This window comes from Magnolia sinica, chromosome 4 (assembly GCF_029962835.1).
Source record: "Magnolia sinica isolate HGM2019 chromosome 4, MsV1, whole genome shotgun sequence".
NCBI lineage: Eukaryota > Viridiplantae > Streptophyta > Magnoliopsida > Magnoliales > Magnoliaceae > Magnolia > Magnolia sinica.
This window is the reverse complement of record NC_080576.1, coordinates 96,069,136-96,082,785: the sequence shown is the minus strand read 5'-3', so window position 1 is coordinate 96,082,785 and position 13,650 is coordinate 96,069,136. Positions and strand designations below refer to the sequence as shown.

General features: G+C 37.0%; 1 long non-coding RNA gene across 1 annotated transcript; it reads left to right on the top strand.

Moving 5' to 3' along the window:
• The first annotated feature begins 5,998 nt into the window (after nucleotides 1-5,998).
• LOC131244604 (uncharacterized) lies at nucleotides 5,999-7,186 on the top strand. The gene is made up of 3 exons (XR_009170420.1): nucleotides 5,999-6,431; nucleotides 6,912-6,930; nucleotides 7,025-7,186. It is a non-coding gene; the product is annotated as an uncharacterized LOC131244604 (long non-coding RNA).
• Nucleotides 7,187-13,650: the final 6,464 nt, after the last annotated feature.

Genomic DNA, 13,650 nt, shown 5'->3' with positions numbered 1-13,650 from the left:
AGAGTCACATTTAACAGTTGTTAAGAGGATTATGCGATATGTCGCAAGTACTGCTAAATTGGGTCTCTGGTATCCATATGATACTAGTGTTCAACTGGCTGGGTACTCAGATGCTGATTGGGCTGGTAATATTGATGACAGGAAATCAACCAGTGGTGGTTGTTTCTATATTGGAAATTGTTTGGTTTCTTGAGTTACCAAGAAGCAAAGTTCTATATCGCTTTCGACTGTTGACACTGAATACATCGTAGCAGGAAATGCGTGTACTCAGTTTGCTTGGATGAAAGTATGTTAAGCGATTATGGAATTGCAAAGGAATCAATGATATTATATTGTGATAATTCCAGTGCTATAAATATTTCAAAAAATCCAATCTAACATTCACGTGACATTAGGTATCATTACATTTGTGAATTAGTGGAAGAAAAGCTGATATCTTTGGAATACATTCCTACCAAAACTCAACTTGCTGACATTTTCACTAAACTGCTTGACAAAAGCAGGTTTAATAAATTAAAATTTGATCTTGGTATGTGCATTTTAAATTGATTATTTATGCATAGTTGTATCATAATGTATTTATATTTGATAAATTATTGGTTTAGATTTCAAATTTGTATGAAAAATACATGTTTATGCTGGTACACGACCAGTCGAGGATGTGCTTGACCAGTCATGGTACGACCGGTTGAGGACAACCCAAGACTGGTCGTGTAGCTCGCTGGTCTCTTTAATTTGGAGAAAACCATCATCTTCCTCATTTCTTCTTTTCCCTCCAACAAGCCATGGCACGACTAGTCGAACCCTACTATTTGATTCGTCAAGGTTAGTACATTTTTTCTTCATTTCTTCTTCAATTTCTTCATTAGAGTGCTTGATTTCAAGCTTTGTTGAGTTATTTGGGGTTTTCTTCTCAAATTTCTATTTTTGAGAAAACCCATTCCTTTTCTTTTATAACTCCTTAGTACATTGATTTTCTTTTTACTAATGGATGCTAAAGGGAAAAAGAAAACTTCCCATGGTCCATCTTCTTCTAAATATACTCCAATAGTACGATGCCACCTTCAGTCACCCGAAGATGATCCCTCATATGTGCAGGATTTGCGTTTACGCAATGTTATTGTTGAGCGATCTGTCGATCTTGAACACAATGCTCCTTTTGGTATTCTCCCACTTCTTCAAGCCGTAGGATGGGTTAACATCTTACATTGGGGTGGGCTTGCATACCAATCTATTGCTCAGTCCATGTTTGCATGTATCTCTGATTTCTCGACTGAGAATTTAACGTTTAAAATTGATATTAGAGAATGTCCATTTGAAATTGACTGCCATCTGATTTCAGGGCTAATGGACATACCTGTTAATAATGAGGGTATTCCTATTCATTCTCTAGCTAAGAAACCCTCAGATTCAGAAAAATGCATGCTCACTAGAGATTTATGTAATATGAATGTGTAATGGACTCATAAAGGGAATGTGCTCCCCTCAAAGTACTTGTTACGCAGATACAGGGTTCTCCACAGAATCTTTATTTCAAATCTATATCCACGTTCTGGTAATAAAACAGAGCTGACGTCCTTTATGGTTCGGGTTTTGTACTCTATCATCTCTGGTACTAAAGTTTGTCTTCCTTCTTTGATATATCATTCCATCATTCAGTTTCGTCTCCATCCAGGTCATAGTGATATTCCGTTTGCAAATCTTACGACTATTTTAGCTACTCACATGCTAGTTGCTATGCTTGTTGGAGAGACTCTTATCCATCATCTTATTTTTAACAATTCAAATATTAACAAGATGAAATTGGAATTGACTCATGGCCAAGTGGATGTGGGTGGTGGTGGAGCTGAAGTAGGGAATGAAAAAAAAGCTGGTGATCTTCCTCTTGATGATATAAATATGGATGATATTTTTGATGAAATTGAATCTGATTCTGCTAATGATCCTGACTATGAGCCATTTGATTTTGATGCTCGTCTTCATGCTCTATAGGAGAAGGTAGAGAATATGAATGTGGCCCATGATTTACAGTTTAAATATATGCGCAAGTATCTTAGGCGCTTAAACAAGGGCCTTCATCAACTTGATCCTACCATTCATGCGCCTTCTTCAGGATCTGATTAAGTGCTTTACTCTTTGGTCTGTAATAACTTTAAGTCTACTTGTGTTGGTTTGTGAACTTTATTTGGTTTACTGACTTTTGTTTATGTTGAGTAATGAGATGTGAACTTTGAATTTGATTATATTTTTCTCATATCTTGTCTAGTTATTTCTTGTATTACTCTCTTGTCAATTCTTCTTTTCCATTTCTTATTTGCTTCCTTTGTCATATTGTGAAAAAAAAGGGGGAGAAGATTTCAAGTACTTTGGATTGATTTGAATGGATATGGATTGTGGGGTAGTAGCATTAATTTTTATGGATATATATGTGTGCTACTCAGGGGGAGTAAATAAGTAAGGATTTTGACTTGTTTTGCCTAGTTTATAATGATGTGTGCTGGTTGATAATAACTGGTGCATGATTCTTTAACCAGGCTATAACTGGTTCTCTTATATAATTGGTGCATGATTCTTTATTGAACATGTTGTGCTTCTCTTATTTTTTTGGAGTGTGTTTTGTCACAAATTTGACAAAGGGGGAGATTGTAAGTGCTATGGTTTTATGCTCCTTTGGTTGTCAAATTTTGTGGTGCTAAAACATCAATCTACATCTTATGTAATCTATGTCTTGTGTAGCTCATTGGTATGTATGATCAAGACACTGCATCACCTCTCTAAACACGTTGCTTCAAGTCAAGAACGAAGATTTACTTTAAACCATTTCAAGAAATGCAAGTACAAGCTACAACGAAAGAAGTGATCTTGTTCAAAGACTCAAGTTAGTGTATAACTCGAAATGAAGTATAATTCAAGTTCTAGAAGATCTCAAGTTCAATGTTATATCAAGTATAGAGATCTCAAGTTTTACAATCTTCAATTGTCAACGATCATCTGAAGAAATGAAGTATCAATGTCCATACTTCATATTTAAGGTATGAATGACCTTAGATTGACCTTAGGGTAGGTCATTTTGTATACATAATTCAAGATAAATCTTTTTATATGTATTTGGTCTGTTCTAAGACTAGTCCTGGACCCTGTTTGACTAGTCCTAGAACTGGCTCGACTAGTCCAAGAAATTTCAGGACCTGTCCTAGGTTTGTTGCAATTTTTTGAAATTTTTTGGTTGAGCTACAACCAGTCCTGGAGTCTGCTCGACCGGTCGTAGGAACAGTGACAACTCGATCCAGGACCAGTCGTGCACTTACGACTCAATTTACAGCAACTAAACCTGGTGTCACACGACTAATCATGGGTTTGTCACGACCAGTCGTGGAGGGCTCACGACTGGTCGTGGACGACCTTCGACCAGTCGTAGAACAGTTTTTTCTGATCGCACTTAAAATTTCAAAAATTTGTTTCTTCTACGAGCAGTCGTACTGTCCTCAGGACCAGTCGTAGACGAGTTTCTTCAACTATAAATAGACGATGAATTTCAGAGTTTGATAACCCAATTCAAGTAAAATCAAGGCATCACTCTGAGATAAGTTTGTGTTCATTTTAAGCTACTTTTGTGCATATTTAATATTCTCTTTTGTTAGCTTTATTGATTTAATTTTGTTTTTATATTCCAATCTGAATTGAAAAGAGGAATTGTGATATTCCTTCTTCTTGGAATCAAAATCAAATATAACTAGCCCAACTGGTTTAATTTAAAATCAATCTAGAACCTAGAACCATTTCTTAAGTGAGTATTGGACATTGAACTTCTATTCGAACTTCTACTCCGACTTGGTTCTTCCGGGCTACAACAAAAGGAGAAATCCAGGTATTTTACTTTATTATAAATTTCATTCTTTTAGTTTTATTTGAGATTAAGCCAGAAAAATCTCAAACTGTTGGTTATCTGAGGAGAGCCAGAAAACTCAGAAGTGAGGTTTTTTAAATTGTGTAAGCCCATTTGAAAGACACAATTGTGAAGGTTTTATGTGAACTTGAGAAACCTTTTTTCATAGTGAACGCTAATATCTACTGAGTGAGGATATTAGGAGTGGAGTAGCAAGCTGTGTGGCTGTTGTTTAATAATTGGTGAACACACAGGCGAACCACTATAACTCTTTGTGTTTTGTGGATGTGTGATTTATTTTCTATCTTTTATCATTCAAAGTTTGTGGGATGTATGTGTGGATGTGAATGTTGTAATATTTATATTTCAAGCATTGTGGGGAATGTTGTAATAGTTTAATATTTCTATTCCTTATTATTTGTTTATTCCTCTTCAGTTTGAGTTTTTGATACAAAGAACTTTCTAGAAATAAGGTTGTCCTGCCATAAAACCTTGGTTTTTATGGTGTAAGGTTGTCCTTAGAACAACATTTGTATCAATCTCTCAATACTTGATTATTGAGGTTGCTTTTCATTTCTGCATTGTGAATTGATTTGTTTTATTTAGCTATCATATTCTTTTATTCCGCTGTTAAAGCTTAAATTTGGCATAGTCCTATTCACCCCCCCTCTAGGACATATAGCTTGGCCTTTTCAGAAACTTACTTTATTACCAGCGTGAATATCTCAATGAAGTCCATACCTTCTCTCTGAATATATCCCTTCGGTATCAACATTGCCTTATACCTATTACATTTCTTCTCGAAGATTTACTTGCACCCCGATTGCTTTTCGACCTATGGGAATGTAACACCCCGTACTTTCAGTACTTGGGTGTTACCATGAGACTTGAGTTAATACAAATACAAAGTCAACTCATCTAGACATTTACTTTCGATCTAACCTAAACCCAACCATTAGGAGGATCCTCCTTCGTTGATCGAACCATCTGACCCTCTAATCAAAAGATCAATGGTTAGATCTCTACTTATATTGTCTTTAAGACATCTATAACTATTGAGGAAGGAAGCAGAAACAATTGCATTGATAAGTCATAAGATCTAACCGTCAAGATTGTAGAGCAACTATGAGATTCGAGATCCACCGTCCACTACATCCTTGACGACCCAATGATCAATCCACACCAAAGATTCCCTTAAGAACTCTAAGTGTCACTAATGACCAAATTAAAAATTGATCCAACCGTAAATTGATCATTACCAACCATAAACTAGTGCATCCATCCGTTGATTCTCGATATGGACCATCACACCACAAAGTGGACCTACTTTTGGGGTTTTAATCTCCTTGATAAATAAATCAAACTACCCATTGTCAACATTAAACTCTGGATCATAAGACTAACCGTTCATCATGTTTTTAATGGCCCGACGATCAAACCACACCTAAACTACATGATCCAGCTTAAATACAATCGATGGATTTCAGTTAAATAGTCCCTAAGACCCTTTAGAGTCAGGTTTAGTCACATTTGATAGTGATTCGACTGTTAAATAATTTAAAATGACCATTTGAACATACAAATGGAAGATATGGTCCACCTAAGCCTTTGGATTTGCCTCATTATTTGGACTTGGCCCTAATATGGGCTAACAAAATAGGTGAACAGAGTGGATTGGTAGAAATCATCACGGTGGACCCCACATTTGAGTGTAAGTACATTGCCTAGGTACTCCCGCGCACTAGTGAAACCTCCAGCTCGATCAAACCGCATTTGACCAAGCCTAAAGAGGGAAAGAGACCCTACTCTTTTGACGTTTCCCCCTTGGAGGATGTTTGAACGGACGTCACCCCACTATTTCTGATTTCGGCCCATCTCCATCATCCAGAGTGGTGATCAGGGCCGTCCATCTTGTAGGGAACTAGAAAAATACCAGAACCATGGCCTATCAACCGTTGGATCGAACATGTACGCACACAAGATCGAATGCAAAATGTCTGTGTGTAGCTGGCTCTTTCCAAAAACAGAATATATATGTGTGTGTGTGTGTGTGTGTGTGTGTGTGTGTGTGTGTGTGTGTGTGTGTGTGTGTAGGGAAAAGGTACTATACACTCGACCTTACCATAGCACTCCGTAAGGTCGAGCGCTGTCAGCTTGCTGGCCGTCGGATGGAGGCAGTTGCATCCAACGGCTGATGTTTTAACGTCACTTGAAAGAGGAAAACTGGTGATACCGGTTTCATTGTGACCAAGCGTGTACACGGCCGTTTAAAAGGGTGTTTTTCCCTGGCCGTCCAACCCTCTTTCTCTCCCTAAACTTCTACGAGCAGCCGTCTCCCTCAATCCCTGCCACCAGACGCCCTGTGCAGCCTCTCTCTCTCTCTCTCAATGCAACCCTGGCCGTGCAGCCCTCTCTCTCCCTTCTTCAATCCCTCCTTCAACGAAGCAACCATAGCATGGGTCCAGATCTGGATCTGGATTCAACGGTTCTGGCTCGGGATTAGGACATGGTTCCAGATCAGGAAGCAGTTATAGGTCAGGCTATGGTAAGGGTTCAGGATCTGGCTCAGGGTACGGATATGGGTTTGGGTCTGGATCTGGATGCGGATCTGGGTCAGGTTTTTTTTTTTTTGTGAAGATTATTATTTTCAGTGTCAGATTGGTAACATTGTGCAAGTAGCATTTGAGCAACGTAATCATATTTTTTTTGTTGGTTTTTATGATTTTTTTTATTTTATATATATATATATATATTTTTTGAAATGGATATTTATGTTCTCAAATAGTTGAATTGTGTTTAGTGTCTTAATGGCCAGATTGGAAATTTTGATGGAATCTAGAGTTTCAACAACATCTTAGTAATTCCTATTGGTATGATGTTATGTTCTGTTACTATTGTTGTTATTGTTTTGTTTTTAATTGAAACAGAATAGTTATTGCTATAAAAATGGATTTTTATTATTTATTTATTTTGTGTTTTTCTTTATGCTTCAAATGATTAATTGGTACCTTGATTTTTTTGGCAGTCATATCTTTCCATATCAGGTTAGAAAAGGTGATGGAATCCAGCTTCTATATTAATTGTGCTATTCAATCCTAAGCTTGTATTAATTGTGCTTCTGTATTAATTGTGTTGCAGTGGGTAGGTCCCATCCATGATAGGGTGGGACACTCAATTCTTTTGTCCTCATGCTGTTCTCCTAATGTCATTTTCCTCGAAAATCCTAAGCTTGTATCCTTCCTATAATAAAAACCCCTAGGGGAATTGTTCTTAGTCTGTGATCTGTGCTAATTGTGCTACTCAATCCAATGAGACGACTCTAATCCAACAACAAATCTGTATTAATTGTGCTATTCAATCCAATCAGACTACTCTAATCTGGCAAGATAGATCGGAAATAGACAACAAGGGGTGTTTGGATTGCAAGTTAATTTACATAAGCTACTTATGCCTCAAGTAGCTTATTTTGGTTACTATGGATTGAAGCCTATATATGGGCTGCAGGCCATACATATGATACTATGGATGATGTGAATATTTTAAATATTGATTGGCTTTAGCCTAGGAGAGTGATTCTAGTATCTGCTGGTGTGATTTATATCATATTAACATCAACATTATAAGGAAAGTCTATCATTAGAATTTGGAGTATTAGTTGGGTTTTCAAGACTATCCAAAATGCAATATCCAAATCTTAGTTGTGATCCTTCCAACAAGGTTCCATTCTTGCTTCGAATCATGCTTTAAAATTGTGCTACTGCTCCAGCTTTGAATCATGCTTTGGATCATTTGCTCCAGCTTCGAATCAGCTTTGAATCATGCTTTGAATCATGCTTTGAATCATGCTTTAAATTCCATAAGGCTTTATCTGGGCTCTGAGCCATTTTATCTGCCAGTGATTCAGGTAATCAGTTCAGTTCCAATTAAGTAGTAGGCCTGGACTAGCCCAAGTATGAAAGCTTTTAACCTGATTCCTAGACCTAGCTCATGCCCACTTCCGATTATGACTATTAGTGGCATGAGTCAGGTTAGATCAGCGCAAGCATGACCTGTTTACGAAATGGGATCAGAATTACATTTTGCAAGTGTAACCAAGGAAACCCATGCTATCTATCCAAACCAATTACACAACATCTGTAAATAACCTTTGCATTTCCAGGCAACTCTATCTATAATTCAAGCCCGTGGCTCGATTCACTAAAACAAGAAAAGGCAAAAGCCTCATAGGACTCGAACTTAAATTGACCTCATTTCATACTATTTAACACTATTTAAGATTCGAAAAAAATATGAATATTGAGTTTTTTTTTTCCAGGCCTATTTGGATTGGTACCTTGGATTTTCCATTCTAATTTCTAACTTTGTGAATCTGTTCTTCTACTGCAGGTTTCAAGTAAGAAACCATAGCACTTGGTTAATTAACTTTGAGTTTTCATTTTCTTTTATGTAGTTGAACTGACATGTTTGTTATGTAGTATCATCATTGTCTTTAGCCTTTCAAGCCCGAGGACACTGACTATATCACCATCATTTGACTTGTAGAATACAAATGACCATATCGCTTGGGACTGGGAGTGATGAGGTGCAAGTGTGCTTGATTGATAAACAACCCAATGGCAGCAGTGGAGGTGATTCGTGTGGGAGCCACGGTCTTGAAACATAACTCAAGCTTTATGGTACAGAGGCCAAAGAACTCAAGTAGGTTTTTCTTTTCTTCTTTTTTTCATTTTTTACCTTTCTTTCTGGAAGACTTTGAAATGGCATTTGGCTGTTTTGTTTCTTTGAATTTGGCTCTCCAATGCTAGAAAACGCTAACTTTCATTTTGTGTTTTTAAATTCCTAAGGCCTCAACTGCAGAAATTCAAAGAACATACTTGTTGGAAGGTATATCTTCAAATTAACAATTCATCTCTTGTAATTGACAAGAATTTTGTTCTTTTAATTGGTTGGAAGTGTCTGAATTTTAATTGGATGGTTATTTGTTCCAATGCAAACTATGCAGAATTCCAAAAAATTCCAAAGAAAACCCAATTCCACCAACAAATCCATCTCACCATTCAGCATTCTTGCCAGACATAGCATCAAGCCTTGTGTCACCCCATTTGCACACGTGCCACGTCCACGAGTGCAGGGAGACAATTGCATTGCCTTAGCATGTAAGCGTTGACACATGTATCATTCAATTATAAGATAATTAACTGACACTCACCTGCCTCAATTTAGTAGTTGACTATGGTTGGACTATTTCAATTATCTGATCAGTTTGATGCAGCTGGATAAATTAATCTTTTGTGCTGCTTATTGTTTTTGTAACTTATTATCCAGTTGTAATTTTGGAATGACAACAATCTATAATTTGTATTTGATTTGGGTTTTCTTTGGAATTTTTCATTGGAATTCTGATTTCATTTGGAATTTTAATTTCATTGTTGTATATTTCTTTAGTCTATTGATTGGGTTTTCTTCTATCTTTCATTACTTCCGTTTTCTCAATCCCTTCTTCTTTGTTTTGGCAGATTAAACAGAGAAGAAAAGAAGGAAAAGTTAAAATAGAATAAAAATAAACACTAAGTTGTCTACTCCCTATCTTTTGTTGTGGTTTTTTCTTTCTTTTTTTTGTGGCTTATTTCCCTTTTTCTCAAGTTCATCCTTATTGTCATGGGTTTGTAAGCCACGAAGTCTTTATCTGTATTAGCTCAGATGACTTGATCAATCAGGGTATTTACTAGCAATGGCAAGAGACGTCAGATTTTTATGATTTTATTCATAAAAAATAGGAAATAGCTACGGATATTAGCCGTAGCCTTATTTCTAGAATCTGCGATATTACTAGCTTTAGCATATTGCTACGGATTTCGTTCTACTTTTAGCTACACATATTATCCGTAGATATCTGTACATTTCGCTAGTCAATATGTTTGGGGCCACCACTTTAAATTTCTAAACTATACATATTTCTGGAAATTTGATATTTTACCTTTGCTAAAATGGGTCCCATGTGATCAGGAATCAAATCCCAAAATTGGACAAGCTGAGTTTGTGCACAAAAGTCCTGTTTAAAAATTTATACATGCACATTAAGCATGCCCTACCTCATGGATTTTGGAGTGCATACATAGGACTACGAAACATCCAAAAGTTTCCCCATACGATCAGGAGGTATGCCCAAAAATGGTCGGACCCATTTCTCCACTGCACTTCCAGCACAGTTTCTCCAAAATTATTGTACAACTTTATAATAAAAATTATATATATTTACAACAATAAGTTTACAATGGCTTGAATACATGAAAAATAAATAAATAAATCCTCTATGCTCCACTCCTTTTTTAAGCATGCATGATGCATGGCGCAGACCACAGAGCACGTCATGATGCACGACCAAGCAACAGAACTGGGATCTTTGGCTTGTTGAGAGAGGCAAAGCGTTTTGTAAGTTTGGGGTTTCTTTGTTTGAATTACTTTGAGAGAGTCCACTCCCTATCTGCTCCAGATAACCTGATGGAAGTGAACAAAATAAAATTTCATTATTTCAGTACCAAATAAATCTAGCATAAAACCAAAATGCACAAATCACATTTTGCAGTATGAAACTTTAAATTGCAACAGTCAAGCATACCTGCAAAATCCATGAAACAGTTTAAAAGTGCCAAGTCTAACAGATTCTTGGAAAATTCGGTGACTCTCTTGTAAGTAAAGCAAAGTAAAAAACATAAATTAAAAACCCAACCAACCCATTTGGAAAGATCTCTGAAGTGTTGTTTTCATCCCATCAAGAAGAACACAGAACCAGAAAGAAAAAGAAAAAGAAAAAGAAATCCCAGATATGGGAAGGGCTCCTTGCCTTAAGTGGGTTGCTATGCTGTTTCTCATGATTTATCAACTAAACAGTACTGCTTTTAATTATAGCGGGTGGCTTTCGAAATGTTCTAGTAATTGGTGCTAATGCGCTTTCCCGATATGTAGATTGGAAAGATAGAGGTACTATTATCCTCTTTGGTGATGCTGCTAGTGCAGTATTAGTACAGGTACCTGGCTCTTTAACATTTCTTCCATCCGATGTTTACTTTGATTTTGTTTTTCATATCCTTGTCTCGTCCATGAAACTAGCTTCCAAAAATGATAATAATAATATTAATAAAACTAAACTAATCTAAACAAGGTCTGAAACTTGAGTCAGGCCTGCTGCTACCATAAACATCCTGAAATGACAGCTTTGTAGCTGTTTCAATTAGGATTAGGATCCCAAATCTGCCAATCTTCACCATCTGAGGTTATTTAAACTCTGTGTAGTTTGGATTCATACATTTGATTTCTTCTTGAGTAGGTGTACCCAGAACCTGCAGACACAAGCAAAATGAACTTGTAATATTTCCTAAAGATTACAACATTCTCATCCAATAGTATTAGTTTTTTTTTTTTTTTTTGCCTTCTAGTGCATAGACTCCAAAAACACTTACCTTGATTATCTCTACAAGTTAGTGAACTCCACTCTCTCCAGGGAAGAGAGGCTAGCAAATTTTGCAAGGCCGAAAAAAGAAAAACAAAAAAGATGAGTCTTTATTTCTGACATTATCTATATCAAGTGCATTGAAGCATTTTCCTAGTGTGCAGAACGGATATGGAATGCAATTAAGAAAAGAGAAGAAAACGTAGACATGTACGTAAAAGAATGGATCTGGAATCAAATCACATTTCTTTATAACTCTAGATACTTTTGTCGGATGGTTTTATTGATGATGATGGCATTGTAGAGACGGTTTTTTAATCTAAAACGCCAAGCTCCAAGGCTCTTGAATGCCCTTTTCTTGCATTTTTTAATCTTATATAGCAAAACAAATTTCCTTTGTTTCCCCACTCTTTTAATTCTACTTTTCTAACTGAACCCAATGACATAATAAAAAAATGCATGAAAACAAGGAACTAGTGGAAAAAATTTCCTATTGATACGGTGCTGGATACACTACAAGCAAATTTTTGGTCATAATTTTAAGTATGAATACTTTCTTCCAGTAACTAGAAAAACAAGCCCATTAAAAAGAAATTTGAAAAAAAAACAAAACAAAACAAAAACAAACCCAAAAATTAAAGAAAAGTTGGTAATAATCAGCATCCTTAGAACCTGCTGCTAAGCAGGTTGTTGCCATCTCTGTGACATAAAACCGTGATTTTAGCTTTATCTTTTTTTATATGTCTTTATAATGGTGCTGACATCAACATGATAATAAACACTATCCCTCTCATCTAATATGGAATCATCGACAAGAAAGAACTAAATCAGAGGAATCTAATAATCAGCATCATTAATACAGTGAAGAATTACAAATCTTAACAGAGACTACAAACACTGTAAATCACAACCATTTAAACTATCACCAAGAGATTATTAAGAACATCATGCCAAACACTTGTAGTGAAAAGAAAAGAAAAAGTGGAATATAAGAAAAATCCGTCCCAAATCACTGCCTAAACCCAGAACCTGGATCCAGAGCCAGAGCCGGATCCATGCCCAGACCCAGAACCTAAACCAAACTCGGATCCGGGTCCAGAGACAGAGCTTGATCCATGCCGAGATCTTACCTTTAATGCTTAATCTGAGGTTTGCACTGCATGGTGGTAGGGAATGAGAGAGAGAGAGAGAGGTGGAGGCGGCTGCACAGGGATGTAGCCGCTGGACCAAATCCAGGGAGAGAGAGAGAGATGGTGGCACGGCTAGGGATTCCAAGGGGGTTAAAAAGCCCTATTTACATGGTCGTGTACATATTCGGCCACAATGAAACCGGTATCACCGGTTTCTCTCTTTCACCAGGCATTAAAGCAACAGCTGTTGGATGCGAACCGCCTCCATCTGATGGCCAGCAATAGGACAGCGCTCGACCTTACGAAATACCACGGTAAGGTCGAGCGTATAGAACCTTTTCCCATATATATATATATTCAATTTTTCCCTCTCTTCACGCTGGCTTGAAATTTCTATGTTGGAAACCCTAAGTTCAGTCAAATTTTGGTGTGCCAAGCCAATTTGAGTTTGTGTCATGCTTATGTATTTTATGTATTAAGCTTGTGCTTTGATTTGCTTTGAATCTTCGACGATCGTGCTGAATCAATCTTGCTGATATCTACGACGAACTTGTCAAGATCTTCAAGCTGAAGAAAGTGTATGAGTTTCAAGTGTTGGTTGAAGACTCGACTTTCAAGAACGCAATCGCAATATTGTGGTTCAAGTTCCGTAACCGGAAACGTCAAAGAACTTAAGTCTTAATTGGAAGACTAAGTTCGATACGTTCAGATCAAGCTTCGAATATTGCAAGAATTAAAGTTACTGATGTGATCGATAGTTTGATAGTTCATACATTCTATCTTGCAAGTAAGGTATGAATGATTTACATTGACCTTAGGGCATGTTACGTTCATTTCATACTTGGTATTGGTCATTTTATAGGTTAATAAGTTATTTTTTCGACTAGCCCTAACATTGGCTCGACTAGTCCTAGAATTTTCTTGACCAGTTCAGGATTTGTTATAATTTTTTGAAATTTTTCTGTTGGTCCTCGACCAGTCCCAGAAGCTGCTCAACTAGTTGAGTGAATAGTGCTCGATCGGTCATGCAGGGCTCTACTCAAATTACAACAAGCATTCTGGCCCCACTCGACCAGTCGTGTGTAGTCCACGACCAGTCGAACAGGCCACTTGACTAGTCATGGGACCCATAAGGCTAGTCCAGCACTTGCCAAATCTTATCGCACCTGAAATTTGAGTTCTGC